The sequence below is a fragment of the Kogia breviceps genome, chromosome 1, assembly GCF_026419965.1.
Source record: "Kogia breviceps isolate mKogBre1 chromosome 1, mKogBre1 haplotype 1, whole genome shotgun sequence".
Lineage (NCBI taxonomy): Eukaryota > Metazoa > Chordata > Mammalia > Artiodactyla > Physeteridae > Kogia > Kogia breviceps.
The window spans coordinates 174,641,790-174,655,345 of NC_081310.1; the positions used below are offsets into that span (position 1 = coordinate 174,641,790).

The following is a 13,556-nucleotide window of genomic DNA, read 5'->3' on the forward strand; positions in this document are numbered from 1 at the left end:
CACCTGGGGCACTACCTGTCTGGGAACATTTTATACTAAATTTTTGGTTTCAGGTTTTTCAGTTCACCTCGGTAGAGTGAATTTGATTGCATGTGAGGTCTAAGTTGTAGTTATGGAATCTCAGGAGGTGACTCTTCCTCTCTACCCTCATTGTTATTGCCAAGGTTTAAAACAGATAATTTTCCTTGCAATTTCCTACATGTGGGGATGGGGTGAGTTTTTTCCTAGTTCACCTGTACATTAGAGTAGAGCCCTTTAGGGTTCTAAGTTTAAACAGGGGAGTATTTGCCCAAGTTAAACCCTGTGCTTCATCTTCTTTCCCTCATGTCCTGTCCTGTCTTTCCCTCATGTCCTTCTTTCACAAAAAGTGAAGATCAATTTCATATGTTAGCAAATACCCCACAATATTGTGATATAACACATTATTCAAAAATTCAGTGGCTTAAATTAATAAGCATCTATTATTGCTCAAGAGTCATCAAACTGACTGGGTGGCTCTTCTCATTCAGCTGGTCTCACTTAAATGTCTGCAGTCAGCCACGGTTAGGTATATGTCTCTGTTGCTCTCGGCTGGACTCTCTCACATGTTTGGGGGTCAGCTGGCTATAGGATGGTCTATGATGGTCTTGTCTTGGATAGCAAGGCTCTCTTGCATTTTGTCTCTCATCCAACAGCAGGTTACCAGGCTTGTTCTCAGAAAGGAGGCAGGAGACCAAGAGAAAGAGTAAAAGTAGGTAAGCTTCTTAGAGCTTAGGCTTAGAACTGGCACACCATGACTTCTTCCACATTCTATTGGTTAAAGCAAGTCACAAGTCCACCCAGATTCAAGGGGTGGGAAAAGAGAGCGCCCTCTTGATGCAGGAAGTTGCAGAGTCATATGGCAAAAGACAAGGATTCAGGAAGAGGTGAGCCACTTTTGCAACCAATGTGTTACAGCTCCCAAGGCTAAAGTTGGCTTCAGTGCTCTGCTCACTTCTCTGGTTCTGCCTTCACTTAGACTTGGGCTGGAGTGATTTTTATTTTTTTTTGCCAGCTCATTGATGAATTTAAGAAGATTTAAAAAATTTTAAAAAAATCATTTATCATGCTTTCAGTGGGGGGATCAACCAAGCACCTAGTCTGCCATACTGCTTGATTGACATTTTGATGAATTTCTGTCTCTGTACATGTGTGGCTCTCTACCCTAATTCTCTCTCCCAATCTTTGAAACTCTACTCATATGCTTCCGTTATGCTTCTTTACTTCTCTGACTGCCCTTCTTCACCCAGACAGAGCTCTAGACGCTAAAAGTACTTAGTGCCCATTTCTACTAAGGCATGGAGTTCCTAATACAGCAGTCATAATTTGTGGAGTGCAGGGTCCCTTGTTAAAAAATTATTAAGAATTTCAAGACAGTGACAGCAGAGCATAAAACCTTGTAAGCATGGGGCTCTGTGTGACTGCACTGCTCACACTTCTATGAAGCTGGCCCTGATAGTAATGATTGATTTACGTCTCCATCTCCCTTATACATCACTGGATGGATGTGGGAGAACACTGTCTAAAGTCTGTCTGACTAATCTTTATGCCTCAATGGGCTAACAAGGTGCCAGGTATAATCAGTAAATATTTGTGGAATAAACAAGTGAAAACTACACTATTTCTCAGTTCTAAAACATATCAGCTCTTTTATACAACTGTAAGAGAAATGTAGAAAACCATATAAAATGTCCCTATCCATTGTAAGATGCTCTTCCAATTTCAGAATAGTTAACAAAGTATACATCTTAGAACTGAGAAAACATGGTGGTGCCTTTAACATCCTACATGATGGCTGTTCTTATGCTTCATGGAAAGTGAGATGCTTCTTGTAGTTCTAAGGGGGGGTTCCTAGGATCAACTTTATATCTTATTTTCCCTGATATCTGCTCTTGGCTGATCCCTAGGCTGGGAATTATCTGCAACCTTAGCTCATGTTGAAACGTCTTGACTGAACAGGTCATGTGGGCAGCAGGACAGGTGACCAGGCTGCCTATCTCCCACCAGAACTTTATGTCATGTGGCATCTTTAAACATCTTCTTGGGATATGGGAAAAGGGCTTGACTCCCAGTTTTAATTCACTTGGGCCTGTGACTTCTACTTTCTCTGCCTTAGTTTCCCCCTCTATATGAGGAGGAGAGCCAGTGACCCCAAAGGGGTACAGGGAGAAGGAGGTTGTTGGGTGGGTATTGAATCAGAACTACTCCAAGGTCTATTCCTAGAGAGGAGGATGGTCAGTCTCCCTAGCATCCCAAGCCCACACCTCACCACCCCAAAGCTTTCAAGACCAGAAAGTGTGGAGGAAGAAAGCAAGAAGGCTTTAAGGCTGCCCACTACTCTCCACCCCAACTTTCGGAGCCTGAGGCAGTGCTCTTCACACTCACCCGGGAAATAGGAATCCAGAATGAGCCCCTCCGCAAGCGGCTTCCCCAGCGTCCGTCCCCCCCCCCCCCCCCCCCCCATTACAGCATCGCTCTGGGCGCCAAGACGGATTCAAGCCAGGGACTGCTGCAGTCAGCTCTCCTCCGCCTCTCCTATCTCCTGCAGGCTGTGTCCTGGCTCTGCAGCCTCCGGCTGTGTTTCGGACCTTCCCCTTTCCCTCCCCCACCCCGCCCTCGCCTAGGCACGACCCCTGGCTCAGGGCCTAGCGGTGGGCGGACACAGTGGGTACAGGTGGGGGCCCCAGCAAAGTCGGCAGGTCCAGCGGGGTTCTGGCTCCACACTGGGGATGCCTGGGCTGTGCGGACTGTGAATGGGGGATGCCTGTCTGTGGCTCTGAGGCCCGGCACAGCGCCCCACCCTGGGAAGCAGAGGAAGGGGGCTCTTAGACCCGAGGCCAGGAGCCGAAATCGAGTAGCTCACCCGGGAAACCCGAAGAGTCTCCTAGAGGGATGTGCCCAGGGGGCTGTGTGTGACATTCAGGGTGTGACTGTGCCTCAGTGGGGCGCGAGACCGTGTCTGGGAGACTGTGTGACTGTTTCCCTAACCGCCCGCCTCTGGGCTGGGGTCCCTGTGCCTAGGCGGCTGTGCGTGAGCGTGACACTGTGTGTGCCCGTTCCTGGGTCCCCGGCGGTCCCCAGGGAGGGGGGAGCTTATTCGCCCCCCCACCTGGGTCTCCCCAGCGCTGTCGCTCAGCTAAGTGGGCGCTCCTCTGAGACCCCGGCGGCCGTTCACAAGCTGCAACCTCGTCCCTCCTGGGTCCCGTGCGGGGGCGGGGAGCACGTTCCCCCTCCCTCTCGCCGGCTCCGGGCTCGGCGGCCGTGAGCGGGGGCGGGGGCGGGGGCGGAGGCGGAGCGCGCGGGCGGGATCCCCCCGCCTCCCCTTCCTGGTCCCCGGGAAATCCAGCCTCCGTGGCTTGGCCGCCTCCCGCTCCCGCGCCCGCAGCCGCTCGGCGCTCGCTCGGGGCTCCGCAGCCAGCGTGGCCCCTCAGCCCGGGGCTCCGCAGTGCCGGGCCCCGTCCTTGCCCGCCCGCCAGCCGCCGCAGCGCCCCCGGCCCGGGCCGCCGGCACCATGTAACCGGACCGGAGCCCAAGCCGGGCCAGGTAAGGTGCGGAGAGGGGTGGGGACGGGGCCGCGCGCGCCGCGCCCTCTGCAGCGCCCCCCAGCCTCGGCCTGGCTGCGGTCCCGGCGCCGCCCACGCCCCGGGCTCCGGCGGCCTCGGCTCCCGGCCCCGGGATGGGGGAGGACTGGGCCTCCTTCGCCGCCCCCGCCCCGCCCCGGCCTGGCTGCCCGCGGGCCTGACCGGAGGGAAGGGTGGCGGACCACGCGGAGCGCGGACCGGCTCTCGGGGTAGAGCCGCGTGGCCGCCCGCCCCGGCCCAGCCCTGGCCCGGCTGAGGCTTGGGTCTGGGAGGGAGTAGCCAGCTGGGTTGTGGAGGGCAAGTGGCGGTGTCGGGGAGATCCGGAGAGAAGTTTCCTCTGCAGGTGTGTGAGTGCGCGTGCGTGTCACCGTGGGTCTGTGGGTGATTGTGTGTGTCAGTGAGTGTATGCAGCGAGAGTGTGCGTGTGTCATTGTGGGTGAGTGTGTGCGTGTCAGTGGGTGTATGCCGTGTGAGTATGGAGGGTGTTGCTGTGTATGTGTCCGTGGACATGTGTGTGAATGAGTGTGTGTTGTCACTGTGTGTGTGCCTGTGGATGTCTCTGAGTGTGTATGCGAATGGATGTGTGTGTGCCGGTGCGACTGTTTCTGTGAGTGGGTCCAGGTATCTGTGGCCTGTGTGAATGTGTGCGTGCGTGCGTGCGTGTGTGTGTGTGTGTGTGTGTGAGAATGCAGGGTTCACTCTGAATCACCCGCACCTGGGCTTTGTCCCCTCCTCTCCCAGGGGATTCCTGGTGGTGGTGGGGATGGGACAGGGAGAGGGGACTTTTCGGAGGTCAGCTCAAACCCCCTCCCCAGGGACTCCTCACCCCTGACTCAGGCAAGAGCTGCATTGCACTTTCCACGTTGGTTCCCACCTTCACCTACCCCAGGGGGTACCTTCTGTGATGCTACTGGTTGTGTCCTAGCTGCATGCTGAGGCCCTTGGGCCTGTGTGTGTGTGGGGGGAGTTGGAGTGTATGTGCCTGTGTGTGCTTCTCCTTCTTGGGGCCTGGAACTTGTGTCACCCCAGTACTGTTTCACCAAGGGCCCTTTAGAGCCAGGAGCCGAGGAGGCCAGGTGGAGGCTTCTGTCCTGTTCTTAGTCATCAGAGCAGGTGGCTGTTTCCAGACTTCCAAGCCCTAAATTTCCAAGTTCTGGGTCATTGGTTCAGCCCACTGACTCTGGTGGGTCTGTGCAAAAGCTCTTTGAAGTAATAATAATTTAAAAAAAATGCCCTTATGTCAGTTCAGGGCTCTTAAAAAATGCTCCCTTCTCAACACTATTCTCATCTTCCCAACAGTCCCGGGAAACAGGCAGGGCAGGTTAAGCCATATGAAATTGCCAATATTCAACTGTTTTTGTTTTTTACCTGCAAAACAGCAATTTCATGTGCCTCAACTTAATATAATGCCAATTTACAGATGAGGATGTTGAGGCTTGAGAGGTGAATTGCATTCCCCACAGTCACACGCCGCTAGTCAGTGGTTCGGAAAGACTCCAACCCAGGTCTTTTGGTGACTCAAAGAGCTGGGCTGGGCCAGGGTTAGAGAGTCGTACTCCCTGGTGTGCTCTTCCTGACCCTGGTGGCACTGCCCTCCACCTCCACCCAGCATTCCCTGAGTGCTGGGGCTACTTCTGCACCCAGCTGCCAAGGCCTAAAAGGGAGAGAGGGGGAGAAGAGAGGAGGGATGGGAGGGAGAGGCTTCGTGAGTTGGCAGTGAATCAGGGTCTAAAAAGGGAGCCGGGAGGGCTAGGGTGGCAGGTGTTTCTAAAAGGAACATGAACATAGGATGAACAGCCTCAGATACAACCCCCGCATCCCCCACCCCCCCGCCCCACTGATCTGGCAGGCATTGCCCACTGCATTTTATGCCAGGGGGCTCACATCCAAGGAGTGCGCTTGTATGTAGCTCTAGAGTGATGGCCAGGGGAGGAACCTTAGAATTGACTTGGTCCAACCTCTTAATTACAAAGTGAGGAGACTGAAGCCCAGAGAAGGGAGGCGACTTGCCCAAGGTCACACAGCAAACTTGTGGGTTCCTGGCTAGTTTTAGCCTAGGAACTTTACAACCTTCCATGTTGCTTTCCATTCCTAGAAACCCCCAGTCTCACCCCACGCTCTGCTCATCAAAACTGAGCAGAGGGGGTTTGGGGAGAAGAAACAAAGACTCGGTAACCTTAAGGCTGTAGACCCTTCAACCTGGGACCCCTTTCCAAAGAGAAGGAGTTACAGATGTTCCTGGGAATGGGAATTCCTAGCCATACCCACCACTGAGGTAGGCCATTGAGCATCTCTTAATTCCTGCTGAGGGTTGAAGCTGTTGCAGGCCAGACTCCCAGACTTTCTTCTGTGGCAGCAGCTGCTTTCAGCTGCTGCCTGGCAGCTCACATCATCTCTCTCCAGTTGATGTTGGAACTTGGGCTGGCTGAGCTCCATTTTCCTTCATCCCATCCAGTTTCTGATGCATTTTGCCTCATTGGCCTGATGGTTCCTTAGTTCATATGTTCCTGTTAGGTAGAGAAACTTCTGGGGCTTGTCTGATTTTGGAGGGGTCTGTGGTTACCCTTAAACTCTTTCTAATTAAGCCTTCCAGGATCCTGGGCTAAATGATAAAGATAAGTGTTCCCGTTTTACAGATGGGAAAATCAAAATTCATAGAAGTGCCTCCTATTTGTTTGGTTTTTCTATTAATCTACTGAGATCAGTAGAAGAGGTTCTTTTGAGTGAGGTGACAAAAGAGCAAATGACAACAGGAGCTTTTGTCTAGAGGGGCTTCTACAGACCCCTTCCAGTGTCTTCCATCCCCATGGTCAGGAAACCGTTCCAGAATCTGATTTTCTGATTTCATTCCACTTGGTAGATTCAAAGCTTTGTCTCTCAGTGGGGGTTGGAAGAACAGCTGCGTACCCTCCACTCTACAAGCGCTACGTCTTGATTCTCTCTTTACCCACCCCCTCCCCCAGGTCTGAAGGCTGCTGGCTCAGCGGGCCTCCTGCCGTCTGGGGAGTCTGGGTTTGAGCTGGGGTGAGGTGGTGGCACCATCGTTATGGCAACGCACTGCCAGCTCATCGTTGCTAATAACTTGTCAAGTCCCTGGGCTCAAATGCAGCATGCCTTCCCATCAGTCCTTCTCCCCATGTTACAGAAAGAAAAAGTGAGGCTGTGAGAGAGGGGCCTGTGAAAAGGGAGTCTGGGGAGGTGGGTGGCCTTGTCCTTGGGGTTTTAGCTGGAGAGCTGCAAGGAGGTCGCTTGGGGACTGGTTGACACATACGATTATATAAGCTTGCGTATGATTGCATGGGCTGTTACATGTGGATGCACTCAGAACATACTTGTATAAACCTGTACATGCTAGCTGACATGTTCATGTGCTTTTACACAGTGGTCCACATGCAAACACGCCTCCAAGCATCAGAACGTGCTTGTGCATGAATACTGCCTCTACCCTCTGAACATAAGGCACCCGAGAAATCTGGGTTTGTGGGGGTGTCCAGGTATGTGGGTGGGGATCTGATCTTTTTCTGATGCTGCTTCAAAGTGTCTTGTTAACAAAGGGACAGGATGGTCCCAGGGTTCCTTCTTCCTTGCAGTCAAGAGCTCAGAATGGGAATGGGCTGGGGATGGTGTGAGCTCCTAGCTCCCCAAGGCCCCTGCGTTTATGCCCTTTGAGCTCAGGTATCTCCTGCCCCCCCTCACTCTCTGTTCTTTCTCATCCTCTCCTCTTCCTGTGTGTAAATATTAAAGAGCTGAGCCTGCAGGGCTGATGTAGACATGGGGAGAGAATGAAATTGAAGGATTCCCTCGCCCCCATCCCGACACGCCCCCCCTGCAGTCCTCCGCTCCTGCCTCCTCCCCTCTCCCTTCTCCCCTCCCCTCACTCAGTGCTTCCACATGTCTCTCCTCCCCCCAGTCCAGATGGGAGCTGGCTCCTTCGGAAAGGGGGCTCAGAACGGGGTGTGGGGAGCTACCTCTCTCTGCCTCCCCCCGCCATATCTGCTTACAGGGCTGGGGGCCCCCACGTGAGTATTTATTTTATTTTATTTTGGGGGGGTGGTTGAGGAGGAAAGTGGTTTTAGAACCAGCTGTGAGTGGCGTTGAGAGGCTCAGGGCTGAAAGGAGGTGGGTGGGGTCCTCTCTCTAGGCTCACTCGGGGAAGCCTAGAGTCTGGGGTTTCTTTTCTTTCTTTGGACATAGAGGGAAGAGAGGAGTACCAGGTGCCTCCCGTGGATGGGAGCGAGTGTGGCAGGGGCAGGGGAGAGGGGCTTCTGTACTAAACCGGGGGTGTAGTGGGGTAAGCCTTTCGTTTCTGGCATCCTGGGTTTCTGGCAACAGGACCGCAGAGTGGCTGGGAACTGTCCCAAGTGCTGAATTGGACTCGGTGGGAGTTGCTCCTTTGGAACTGTCCCGGGTATTGAATGGGGCTGCGTTGGGGGCCCAATGATGGAAAGGCTGCTGGGCAGTGCTGAGGGCTCACTAGAACAATTCTCCCTGATGACCTACTTTCCAAGGACAGGGTCCCTGGACGGAAAGATAGATTTTGGGGTCCTTCCTCGGACCTTAGGCCTCACGGTTCCTAACCGTATTTGGGAAAGGGACTCCTCTTTTCCTGTTTCAGTTCCCCCTCCCCTTTCCAAAACCACCCGACTGTTGGTGTGGGGGTAGGGATGGAGGGTGATGTTGCGGTTGTGAGCTCTCTTCTCTTGGATAGTTTTTAGTGCAATAAGCTTAGGGGTACTGGCACCAGCCTTTCTCCTACTGGGTCCCAGAACTTCAGGCTCAAGGCAGATCTGGATTAAGAGACTTCAGGGTTTGCTGGTTAGGCCTGGGGTGCGTAGGGCTCAGGAGTTTAGGATAATGTGATTGACCATGTAGCACCCCCCTGCCCGCCATACTTTCAAAGTCAGGACACAGGAGACAGTGAAATTTTCTGCAAGCCTGTCTCATGCTTTGCCCACCCCAACCAGAGCTCAGAGCAGCACTGGGGAGAGACTTTGTGGGGAGGAAGATTTCCAAGCAAAGGACTCAAGGAGTGGGTGGGATTGTTCAGTGCCATGCAGCAGAGAAGGAGGAGGCTACTAGAGATGGGGCAGTGGGAAAAGAGAAAAATCTGGGGGAGAAAAAGCCAATTCAAATCGGGGGATGGGGGTCCGGATTTCAGTTCTTAGCTCCCTTGTAAATCTTTTCCGCACTAACCTAGGGTCAGGATCATCTTAATTTTCTGGGTTCTTATGCTCCATCTGTGTAAATCTGAAGGGAATAGAGCAAGGACTTATCTTTCCAGGTCCCTTTCCTTGTCATCCCAGGGGGATGAGAGCCAAATGTCAGGACATGCAGATGAGACTGTGGGGGAACAACAGGCAGGAGTGGATGATGGCAGCTTCACCTCCCATCCCCAGGGAACAATCAGATATTCAAATGGGATCCTTCTTGAGGGGAGAGGAAGGAGAAAGTTTCTGGATGCTGGGCAAAAACTGGGTGTGGCAGGGAGTTCAAAAAAAGGGGGAGGTATTTAGGGACCCCAAACTGAACCAGTTCATCCCTTTCCAGATGTGACTTCTAGTTAATAAGGAGCCCCTCACCCATCCTGTTTTTGATGTAACTCATCAAGATGATTCCTCCCTTCTCTAGCTGCTTGGGAGGAGCTGAGTTTTCCTATGCTGTGGATGCTGGGAGGTGGTGGGTGTGGGTGTGGGTGCCTGTTTGGGGAGGGGAGGTGTTTGTGCTCCACTCAGCTCCCTTGGTTACATAACAGCTTTGATAAGACTTTACTTTGGAGCTGCTGCTACTGCCTGAAGCAGTCACCCCTCCACCCCCACATGGAACGTTGGATGTCCACCCCCTTCTCCCCGGCCCATTGGAGGGTCCTGCTATTCACGATCCAGTGTTCCAACAGCTGCCTTCCTGCTGGGAGGTGTCTTCAGCTTGCTCCCCTGCTCCCTACCCAGCTCCTCTTTTCTAAATACTTGCTTCTTTGATTGTGAGCCCAGATCACCCCCTGCCCCTTTACATTTTTAAGCCTCCAGGTCTACCCTGTCTTTGCTGGGGCCCTTGGCTGGGGTGGGAGGGGTTCACTGAACATCATGAAGCTGCCCTCTAGGGAAGAAGAGAAGCATCCCCAAGAAGTTTTAAGGCCCGGAGATAATTTTCTTCCTGTTCCTTCTTCTGCCCCAGTAGCTATTATGGAGTCTGGGAGCCGTGGACCATACCCAGAGGTGCTGGGAGGAAGAACTCTGGCCTTGATATTTTCTCTTCATTTCCCCTTTCAGAATTAAAAAGTTGTATATATATGGGAGGTGGGGGCTGCCTGTCAGGTGGAAAAAGGTGCATCTATTCTGAGGTGTACCTACTCCATTGTTCCCTGCCTCCCAGGTTGTCTGTGGAAATATTGGTTATTCCAGGCATGAGACAAGGGGATGACAGAGCCCTTTTCTGGAATGACTTTTGTTTTCTTTGAGTGGGTAGGAATGGAGTATATCCAGGAGTGGGGCATCCTATTGATAATAGGAATAACTTTCCAATATGAAGTGGGGGACTGGCAAGAGGAAAGAGCAAATGCAAACTTGTGATGTTACTTGGAGAGAATATGGACTCCTGGCTTTGTGCACATGTCTGCTATTCCAGTGCATGTGCATGTGTATTCCTGCCTGTGAGTGTGCATGTGACTGTGTATGTGTCCATAAATGTGTGTGAGTATGCTGTATGAATGGGCACAAACACATTTATGAGTTTGTGTATTTGTGGACATATGTATACATGTGTATGTGTATGTATGACTCTATGTATGCGTCTATGTATATATGTGACTATAAAGGCAATTACTTAAACCCACGTGTGGGAGGCTGCTCACCCAACCACACATATATGTGAGTGTAAGTATGCAGGTGAGCACGTATGTGGGGGCACATGAATTAACAGCATGTGAGTACATGTACATAAGTTGAGTCATTCATGTGAATCAATGTGACAGAAAGAATGAGACGGAGAGATTCTGACTAAACATTGGGGCTGTCCAAAAGTTGTTTTCACACCAGCTTAACTTGATCCACTCTCATGTCTGTGGCTCTTTTCCAAAAACCAGGCTCCTTGAGGTGTCTCAAGTTATCTTCTCATGGGGACCCAACTCTCCCCTGCCACCATCCGTATGAAAGGAGCTTGCAGAGGAGAAAACTGTCCAGGCCTTGGGGACGGCTGAGAACGGGAGCTGAGCTCAAGGCTGATCAGATGCTATGGTGCTCAGGGGTGTATGTAGGGGAAAGAGTTTGGGAGCTTGAACGTTACTGCTGAAGTTTCAAGAATCAAGCAGAACAAGCTGGGCTTAGTGGATGAAAGGGGTAGGGATTTTCAGGGAGGCCCAAGTGTGTGCGTCAGCTTCACACATGTGCATGTGTGCATGTATATGTGTGCATTACTTGTCTATGCCTTAATATGCATATCTGAACATAAATGCACTTTCTAAATTGTATACATACACGTGAAAAATCTACAGGCATGTACATACCAACAGAGGGATTTGTCGACATGTACATACATGCTAACACACATATGCATATAGACAGAGTAGAAGAAATATGTGGGCATGTGTTAATACTGGCCTGATTGCCACCCATGACGACATACACGTGCACCTCACTCACCCAGGTTAACAACAGCCTACAGATAGTCCCTGTTCCATCACATGTGCCTCCCCCAATTCATCCATTCATTCAGCCAGTGTTTTTCTTATGTCTGTGATGTGCCACGTACCATGCTGGACACTGGTGATGGTCCTTGACCTCAGGTAACTTACAATCTAGAGAAGGTAAAAGACCTGGATCCAAGTAAGGAGAGTGTTCAGGAAAGCAGGAGGACATAAGTGTTCATGGGGGAAAGTGGAGGCCTGTGGAGGGCTTGGTCAGTTCTGGAGCAGGGAAGGGAGGGGTTTGGTAAAGGATCCATAGAAGAGGAGGCCTTTGAGCCAAGGCTTGAACAGGTGTTCACCAGGTGGGCAGAGGTAGGAAAAGGTGGTTTAGTGACAGGAAATGTCCCAGCTGGTCTCCCTACCTCCACCCTTGCCAGCCCCTCCTCCGGAGAGTCTCCCCACAAAAGCAGCCAGCTTAAGATGAGATCATGCCTTTCCAATGGCTTTTCATCTCACTCAGAGTGAAATCCTAAGTGCTTAGTGGGGTCTGAGTGACATAAGTGCTGTGTGTAAAATAGCCTCCAGTGATCTCCCTGATCTCAGATGCCACCCCTACAAGTGCCTCCCTTCGGTTCCACAAAGATGCTGAGCACAGCCTCACCTTGGGGGGCTCTGCTTTTCCCTCAGCCTGAAATGCTCTCCCCTCCAGATACCCACATGACTTGCTCCCTCACTTGATTCAAGTCTTTGCTCAGAAGTCACTTTTTTTGGAGAGGCCTCCCCCACAGTCTATCTTAAATAGCCCCTTGTCATGCTGTCCTCTCACCTACCCCTTTTAAAAAAAAATTCAGCACTTAACCACTTCCATTATTTCATATATTTGTTCATCATCTCTTTGTCCATTAGGAGAGAAACTTCATGAGAATGGAGCAAGAGAATGTTTTATTCACTACTGTACCTACTGTGTCCAGAGGAGTGCCTGGCTTGGAGGCACTCAATACGTATCTGTTGAATAAACAGACTTTGGCAATATCGCACTGGCAGCCAGTGAGGAGAGTGGATCGGGCTGGGCCAAGAAACAGGCAGGGAGATCAGTCAGGAACCTGCTGTAAGAGCTTTAGTGAGAACTTAGGATGAGGGCAGCCTGATGGAGAACTTTGGGAGTGGAGGTGGAGAAAGGGAGATACAGTATACAAACACGCGCATGTATGCACACACAGGCACACGTGTGCACTTGTCGTATTTTAGCCAGTGACATCTACTGTCTTAGTCGCGGAAGGCTAAGGAAGAAAGTAAAAGTGTCTTTATATGTAAATTGGTATGTATGTCATGAACACCCAGTGACAAGCGGGACAGCCTCCAGCTAACCCTGGATGATGTTCTCCTTTCCTTTGGGATCTTCTCCCCCCCACCCCCATATGTCTACCCCTGTCAACCAGGCTGCGAAGGGCTGCCAGGCAGGGTCCATTTGGGCAGCGATGCAGGGCTCCTGCCTGAGGGAATAGGGATAGGGCACAGGGTGCTGAACGGTGGAAAGGGTCTTTGGAAGTCAGAGTCACAGAGCCTTAGAGACACACGGGGAGAGGCACGTGGACCCTGAGAGGGGCGCTCAGAGCCGGTGAGGCGCTCAGGCCTGGCCCAGACTTCCTGAGGCCAGATGTGGGGGGAGGCAGGACAGCATCCTCAGGCAGCATCCACTTTCTAGCCCTCACCTTTCCCTGCCCCCCTCCTCTCCCTGTTCCACTCTGCTTCTGCTTCCTAGCCGGGTGGGCGCCTTGACCACGTACGGGCCTAGGAGTGAGTGGTTCCCCACTAGGCTGTGCGAGTTCCGAGATGTGGGGGCACCCAGGGAACTGGGACCCAATTTCTAGCGGAGAGGCTGGGGCTTTGGCGGTAGGGGAGGAATCTCTCTGAGAGGCTCAACTTTGTCTGATTTCCTCTCTAAGGAAAGAGCATAGAGACTGGAGCTTGTGTTGCAGAATGAGAAACTGATGTTAGACCTCAGGCAGGACCATTCAGCTTCTAGGGTGAAGTGACTGAAACTTAGTACCTGGGGAACGCTTGGAGGCGGGCTGGTGAGAAAAGGAGGAAGAGGTGGGACCTATGGGTCAGCCCCGCTCGCGCCGCTGCCTGACCTGCGTAGGGGGCGGGCCCCGAGGCCTAAAATCCGCGTTGAGAGATCCTCCGCAACCCCTCCAAGAGCTGGGTTGCCTCATTTCCAAGAGCTAGAGCCCCTTCCAGGTTCCGGGGTGTATGATGGGGACCTTCTGCCAATCTCTCCTCTCATCTGGACCAGGGGCGGGGGCGCTGCCGCCGCTCCCCTCCCACCTGGGCTCTGA

At 52.3% G+C, this 13,556-nt stretch overlaps 1 protein-coding gene across 5 annotated transcripts in view; it reads left to right on the forward strand.

The window, feature by feature from the left end:
• Positions 1-3,340: 3,340 nt before the first annotated feature.
• DLGAP3 (DLG associated protein 3) overlaps positions 3,341-13,556 on the forward strand; it is a 60,907-nt gene continuing 50,691 nt past the window's right edge. Inside the window, exons 1-2 of one of the 5 annotated variants that reach the window (XM_067011972.1) lie at positions 7,159-7,274; positions 7,510-7,618. The gene's annotated coding sequence lies outside the window, so the exon portion shown is untranslated. The other 4 variants (XM_067011977.1, XM_059056736.2, XM_067011991.1 and 1 more) reach the window with 4 other exon arrangements.